This window comes from Esox lucius, chromosome 25, assembly GCF_011004845.1.
Source record: "Esox lucius isolate fEsoLuc1 chromosome 25, fEsoLuc1.pri, whole genome shotgun sequence".
Lineage (NCBI taxonomy): Eukaryota > Metazoa > Chordata > Actinopteri > Esociformes > Esocidae > Esox > Esox lucius.
Window position 1 is genome coordinate 5,933,276 of NC_047593.1, and position 7,703 is coordinate 5,940,978.

General features: G+C 44.4%; 2 long non-coding RNA genes across 2 annotated transcripts; both read right to left on the reverse strand.

Annotated features, from left to right (window-relative positions):
• Positions 1-481: 481 nt before the first annotated feature.
• LOC105029330 lies at positions 482-2,063 on the reverse strand. Its single transcript, XR_829472.5, has 4 exons — positions 1,901-2,063; positions 1,651-1,754; positions 1,297-1,528; positions 482-543 (listed from the first exon to the last, which is right to left on the reverse strand). It is a non-coding gene; the product is annotated as an uncharacterized LOC105029330 (long non-coding RNA).
• Positions 2,064-6,011: 3,948 nt separating this feature from the next.
• On the reverse strand, positions 6,012-7,149 carry LOC109615169. Its single transcript, XR_002196146.1, has 3 exons — positions 7,003-7,149; positions 6,294-6,350; positions 6,012-6,135 (listed from the first exon to the last, which is right to left on the reverse strand). It is a non-coding gene; the product is annotated as an uncharacterized LOC109615169 (long non-coding RNA).
• Positions 7,150-7,703: the final 554 nt, after the last annotated feature.

Sequence of the window (7,703 nt, forward strand, 5' to 3'; positions counted from 1 at the left end):
ATTTAGACTTGCGTTTCTCCCTTTGTATAAGTCAAGATGCCTGTCGTACAAAATATAAACTCTTTAGAAGACCTGAGAGTCTCTGGCTTTGGTCGCCCTCGACCCAGGCACGGTCTACAGCTTCTCTTTTGGTTTGCCAAAAACTGTGTGCATTTTGACAATCACAACAACATGAGGGTACGTTGTGATCCAAGGAGATGCGAATTTGGTTTTCACTACTTCAGCAACTTTGAAGATATTCTCCCGGCTTTGGTGTACGGTGGCAGGCAAAAGTACTTTGAGGTGGGCAACCTGAACACAGAGATGTATCCTGGAGCCGATGACCTTCCACTCTTTGTGACGGAAAGATACAACCTACACAACCCACAAAGCAACAAGGACCGTGTCATTATTTGCCTGGACCAGAGTTATGTAACAGCCACCTATGTATCTGTGCACACTGAGGGTGATATTCGGGGGAGCTTTGACTGTGTTCATACCTACCGGGTGAGTCCAGGTCTAATTAAGATCATCCAGAGCTCTGATCTGGATCTGCAAATGTTTCTGGACCGTATGGGACGACAAAGAGAACATCCTTCATATGTTTTGCAGTTACAATCAAAAAGCCACACAGATTTCAATTTCTGTACTTTTTGGGAAGTTCCGATCATTGTCTTGTTTCTATGTATTCTATGTATTCTGGTGGCAGTGAAGTTGCAGAAATAGGAATCAGTTGTTGCTCATTGTTCTTTAATAGAGTAAGTCCATAGGTTATTTGCCTCTGACATATTTCATGGTTGGGTAGGTATGATTATTGCAAGCAGGACAGCATATTTGCTTAATTAGTTCATATGCAAAAGCTGAATACCAAAGATGTGTTATGTCGTTATTAGTAAAATAGTCATGTTAGAAATATCACCAGTTTTTGTCAATTTTTCTTTATATTAAGCTTTTCATTCTGTGTTTATTTTCAATAAAAAATGAAGATAAAAAAGGAGAAATGTGTATGTTGTTGTCTCATTAAAGCAATGTAGAATTGGGTGGAAAACACCACACAGAACTTTTCTGAGGGTGGTCGGTTGAGGGTAATATAGGAGAATGTGGGAGGAAACACACTGGACACTATACAATAACAGATTGGAACACTCCCGTTCAAAAGTTTGGGGTCACTTCGAAATTCCCTCATTTTCAGACTTACATGAAATAAGATTGAATAGGAAATATAGTGAAATTAATAGGAAATATCTCTGAAATTGAGATTCAATAACACTTTTCAAACATAAAACTTTTTCGCGATATCTTTATTGTGACACATACCGGTCAGTACTTTTTGACGGTCCTGTTCATTTAGCGTTTTCTCGCTATTGAAATAATTGGATAGTTTGCTAAACAGTCCTCCACAGCTCATGAAGAAGAGTGGCTCCAATCCGGCCTGGTGTCCTGGGAGTCTTGGACAGAGATATGCAAAGTCCCCAAACCAACTGTATTCTTCATTTGTCAATGATATCTTCGCCCTCCCATAGGACGATGCAGTTTTGTGTTCTTTGACCTTGAACAAAACAAATTGTTATAATGTACACACTGAGTCATTTCTAGAAGGCACTTGTAAGCACAACCGGGCTTACATACAAGATTTTGAGATTTCTGAAAATGCTGTTGATTGATACTTACATGTATGACTAATTTGTTGTCATGTCTTTCTGCTAAGCTGACTTCCTGGATTTTTTAATTGACAAGTACGCCGGTCCGGTGCCCGGACTTCACAAATGCATACCCTGACAGGAAACCGACAAGCTTCTGTAATGTTGGCCAACAGCTTGGGGTTTCCGCCAGTTGCCCGGCAGAAACAGAATGAACTACATAAAAAACCAGGACATGAAAACTCGACTTAAAAAAACATTGAAAAATATTGGACACTTACGAAGAAGCTCAGGGATTTTCTCCTTAGCAATTGTTGCAAACTGGCTGAGGTCCTTGCTGGACAGAGTGTGTCCTGAAACGACAATTAAACATATATTAATTTGTTCAGACCTCTCTGGGAGCCATCACTTTATCGTGGTGGAGAGGTTTGTGTGTTCTTATGAACCTGAGGGCTGTGTTGTCCGGGCTTTAGTGCTCCTGGTTGGGTTTCCCATGGCAAAGTGGTCTCAGGGGAGGAGCCAGACTAAGAATGGTTAAAAAATACTCCATGTATAAACTAGGAAGAGGAGGAGTTACCCTGCCCGGAGGAAGCACGGGGCCCCCGTCTGGAGCCTGGCCCAGAGGGAGGGTTCGCCGGCGAGCACCTGGTGGCCGGGTTTGCCACGGAGCCTGGTCGGGCATAGCCCGAAAAAGCAACGTGGCACCCCCCTCTCCATCCTATGGGCCCACCACTCATGGGAGGAACCGCTGGGGTCGGGTGCGCTGCCATATGGGTGGCAGTGAAGGCCAGGGGCCTCAACGGACAAGACCCAGGGCGGCAGGGGCTGGCTCTGGGGACGTGGAACGTCACCTCTCTGTGGGGGAAGGAGCCGGAACTTGTGAGGGAGGTGGAGTGCTATCAGTTAGATCTGGTGGGGCTTACATCCACTCACAGTCTCGGTTCTGGAACCGTACTCCTGGATAGGGGATGGACTTTATTCTTCTCTGGAGTTGCCCAGGGTGTGAGGCGCCGGGCGGGGGTTGGGATACTCACAAGCCCCCGGCTGAGTGCCGCTATGTTGGAGTTTATCCCAGTGGATGAGAGGGTCGCCTCCCTATGCCTACGGGTTGTGGGGGGGGAATCTCTGACTGTTGTTTGTGCATATGCCCCAAATTGCAGTCCGGAGTATTTGGCCTTCTTGGAGACCCTGAATGGAGTCCTGTATGGGACTCAACGCACACGTGGGCAATGATGGAGACACCTGGAGAGGCGTGATAGGGAGGAATGGCCTCCCTGATCTGAACTCAAGTGGTTGTTTGTTGTTAGAGTTCTGTGCTAGTCATGGATTATCTATAACAATCACAATGTTCGAACATAAGGATGCTCATAAGTGTACGTGATACCAGAGCACCCTAGGCCGAAGGTCAATGATTGATTTTATGATTGTGTCATCGGATCTGAGACCGCATGTTTTGGACACTCGGGTAAAGAGAGGGGCGGAGCTGTCAACCGATCACCATCTGGTGGTAAGTTAGGTCAGGTGGTGGGGAAAGACTGTGGACAGACCGGGAAAACCCAAACGGGTAGTGCGGGTGAACTGGGAATGGTCGATGTTCAAAACCTCCATTGCTGAAGCTGCGGCGGGGAGCTGTGGTCTAAAGGTCTTAGGTGCATCAAGGGGCGGTAACCCTTGAACACCCTGGTGGACACCGGTAGTCAAGGAAGCCGTCCAACTGAAGAAGGAGGCCTTCCGGGATATGTTATCTCCGGAAGACTCCGGAGATGGTTGCAGTGTACCGACAGACCCGAAGGGCTGCAACCTCTGCTGTGAAAGAGTCAAAACAGTGGGTGTGGGAGGAGTTTGGGTAAGCCACGGAGAAGGACTTTCGGTCGGCATTAAGGTGTTTCTGGAAAACCATCCGCCACCTCAGGAGGGGAAAACGGGGAACTATCCAAGCTGTGTACAGTAAGGATGGGACACTGTTGACCTCAACTGAGGAGGTAATTGGGCGATGGAAGGAACACTTTGAGGAACTCCTAAATTCCACTAACACGCCCTCTATAGTGGAGGCAGAGCTGGAGGCTGATCGGGAAGCATCGTCAATCTCCATGGCAGAAGTCACTGAGGTAGTCAAACAACTCCACAGTGGCAAAACTGCAGGGATTGACGAGATCCGTCCCGAAATGTTGAAAGCTTTGGGTGTGGAGGGGATGTATTGGATGACACACCTCTTCAACATTGCATGGAAGTCGGGGAAAGTGCCTAAGGAATGACGGACCGGGGTGGGGGTTCCCCTGTTCAAAAAGGGGGACCAGAGGGTGTGTGCCAATTACACGGGTATCACACTTCTCAGCCTCCCTGGGAAAGTCTACTCAAAGGTACTGGAAAAGAGGGTTCGGCAGATAGTCGAACCTCAGATTGAAGAGGAACAATGCGGATTCCATCCTGGTCAGAATCCGACCAGCTCTTTACTCTTGCAAGGATCCTGGAGGGGGCCTGGGAATATGCCCATCCTGTCTACATGTGTTTTGTGGATCTGGAGAAGGCGTATGACCGGGTCTCCCGGGAGATACTGTGGGAGGTGCTGCGGGAGTATGGGGTGAGGGGGTCCCTTTTGAAGGCTATCCAATCCCTGTACGTCCAAAGTGAGAGCTGTGTTCGGGTTCTCGGTAGTAAGTCGGACCCCGCTGCTTTTTGCTGATGGCATCAACGGTCTGTGACCTTCAGCACTCACTGGACCGGTTCGCAGCCGAGTGCGAAGCGGTTGGGATGAGGATTAGCACCTCTAAATCTGAGGCCATGGTTCTCAGCAGGAAACCGATGGAGTGCCTTCTCCGGGTAGGGAATGAGGTGTTACCCCAAGTAAAGGAGTTCAAGTATTTCAGGGTCTTGTTCGCGAGTGAGGGGACAATGGAGCAGGAGATTGGCCGGAGAATCGGAGCAGCAGGGGCGGTATTGCATTCGCTTTACCGCACCGCTGTGACGAAAAGATAGCTGAGCCGGAAGGCAAAGCTCTCGATATATTTTCCTTCCTACCCTCACCTATGGTCATGACCTCACCTATGGTCATGACCGAAAGAACAAGGTCGCAAGTACAAGAGGCTGAAATGGGTTTTCTCAGAAGGGTGGCTGGCTTCTCCCTTAGGGATAGGGTGAGAAGCTTAGCCATCCGTGAGGAACTCGGATGGCTAAGCTTTGCGTTGAAAGGAGCCAGTTGAGGTGGTTCGGGTATCTGGTAAGGATGCCCCCAGGACGTCTCCCTAGGGAGGTGTTCCAGGCACGTCTAGCTGGGAGGAGACCTCAGGGTAAGCCCAGGACCAGGTGGAGATATTATATTTCGACACTGGCCTGGGAACGCCTCGTTCCCGTTCCAGGCAAATGTGGCTCGGGAACGGGAAGTTTGGGATCAATTTTGAACAGTACCCAGAATAACAGGTTAGTTCATACATATGAACCATAACCCTATTCTATATAAAACAGGATCAATACAGTCCTTTTACCAGACCTCCTTTTGAGGTCTGCATGACTACAATCTTTTAAGAGTCCCAAAAGTTACAGTGTTGTTCATACATATTATGTATATGCATTTTCTTACTAAATATTTTTCTCATACATTTCACGAAATATGGTGTTTCTTTTTGTACTTTCTTGTAACTTGACATCCGTTTTCTTGGATCTGTATGTGGGAACATGTAGTATCACAATTTCTGGATTTCTTTTAACAAAAATGTATGTGAATACATTTATCGGATGGAAATACCAATGTTAAGAGCCTACTAAGTTACAAAGTCCTTTAACCAAAACTCTTGGGGAACCACATGACTGAACATTTTGAAGAGTACCAAGATTTACCGATCCGTTCATATGTATTATGTAAAACGTATATTTTAAATCCAAATCACATCATCTATACAAAGAAAAGATCAAACACATTAATGACAAAGAGATTGCTTTTAAAAATATAACTGTTTATTAAACTTTATCAAATGTAAATTGGCCCAAGAATGAACACATTTTAAAATTATTCCCAATGAAATGTTTCCCCCCAGATCACTTAAAACAATGACAACTGTTAAAAGGTATGATACATTTATATTATCAAAAATGAAACAAAATGTCAAAGAGATATCCAGTGACTAAAACATTTCTTCAGTGATTTTTACATATGTCTAACAGCAACAAAAACATAAAAAAAGATTCATTTTCTGAAATAGGACAAAATGTCAAAGACATAACAACTGAAAACTTTTTTTGGAAGTGACTTTTACAAATGACTTACAGAAACTATACTATGGAACTATAAAAAAGATAAAGTCTCAACTAAAGTAACAAAGGCCTAGAATTTGACCTATAAAACTTTATTTTCCTTTTGAAACCTGCACAGATATTTAAAAAACAGCACCATTTTTGACAGGGAAGTTTTTTTAAACACAAGAATAACAATTTAAATAATTCAAGACATTACTTTTACAGCACTCTTTTGCAGAGACTTGAGTAGAGATGACAGATTGTAGATGGTCAGGACCTGGTTGATCTGTAGGGTTGAAACAGGACTAAATATTACCTATTTTTATTTGCTTGGTGGAGCAAACCCAAAGGTTTTTTTAAGTACATAAAACACATTATGCACTGACTTTGAAGCACATTAAGATATACTTTAAAACTTGAAATTCTATCTTTAATTTCACTTACCTTCCTTCTGGGGGCTGAAGGGTCAATGGGCACCGTCCTGGGCAGTGGGGATGGAAGCTGAAAAAGAACAAAAGCAGAAATTAGCAGCATTATAGATCAACTTACCATGTGACTGTTACAAACATGTTATTGACAGTGATTAGAGCCTACTACTGCATCTCTGTCCTCTTCCAAGTCGCTACCATCTTCTTCCTCACTACTCTGGGTCACTGCCATGGAGTTATCACTGTCCTGTTCTTGGCTACTGCGTTGGTCGCTGTCATATTCATCCTTAATCACCACCTTCTCAATGCTGTCGTCTGCATCTTCTTCCCTCTCTACACCTGGTCCAGCCTCTTCAATCTCTTCATTCACACAACCCTTGCTTGTTTCCACATTTCCACTCTCCTCTGCTCTTGGTAACACTTGCAAATCTATTGCCTTCTCGATCATTGATCTGTGCAGGTGACACTGTGACAATTCACCTCCGAAACAAAACTTATCGGCTGTATCGCAACTGTGGCACATACTGGTCATTACATGCCTCCGCTCTTCTTCAGTTTAGGTTTTTTGGTTTTTGTTGAAACAAGTGAATGAGACATTGACTAGAATGGGTGTTCAACAAGTCCATCAAAACATTTTAATCTGGAACACAGTTCTTTCTGAAACGACAATTCAACATTTAGTAAAATGAAGCTTAAAAATAATGGTGAAGAAGTAAATAACTTACCCGATTTTTGTGCCCGGACCTCCTGTTGACGACTTTGAAGCGCCTTTCCCATGGATTTAATCTCTTTTTGGAGCAGGTGGACGACGTGGAGACACCTCGATTTGCACGCCGGATGACTTTGAGCTGTACAGCTCATTCAAATACCTCAAAAACCTGCAAACATCCATAATGTAGTGCTTTTGGGTGACCACGTAAAGTCCTCTGTCAACAAGTGACCAAGTGACCATCAAAAAGATAATTGAATCAGTAAAAAGATAATTGAATCAGTAAAAATGTGCATGGATACGTATTTTCCAAAGGTTTAAGAGACACACAAAAATAAAACATACTTGTGTATCCTCTGGAAATTTGTGACATATTCCAGGTCTGAACCGGCTCCAGACTTCTCGTTCCACATAAACTTAATGAAGATTACGACTCGTATTTTGGATGGGGCCATGTTGTCCCTCTGTTTGTATGAGGGATTGCTCCCAATACAATACTCTCCCCATTCTGTGAGGACTTCTTCTGGAAAACAAAGATTTTTCCACTTAGTACCAATTTCCAAAAGCCCAGTTTACATCAAGAGCTGTCACATAGTGCTATGCACATATGCATATCTGTGGTGTGAGACTTACCCAGTTGCCTGCATAGATTCCCAGAGGCTTTCTTCCCGTTTTTATGGGTGACCTCCAATGCCGGGGACTCAGTGTTCGTTCCTT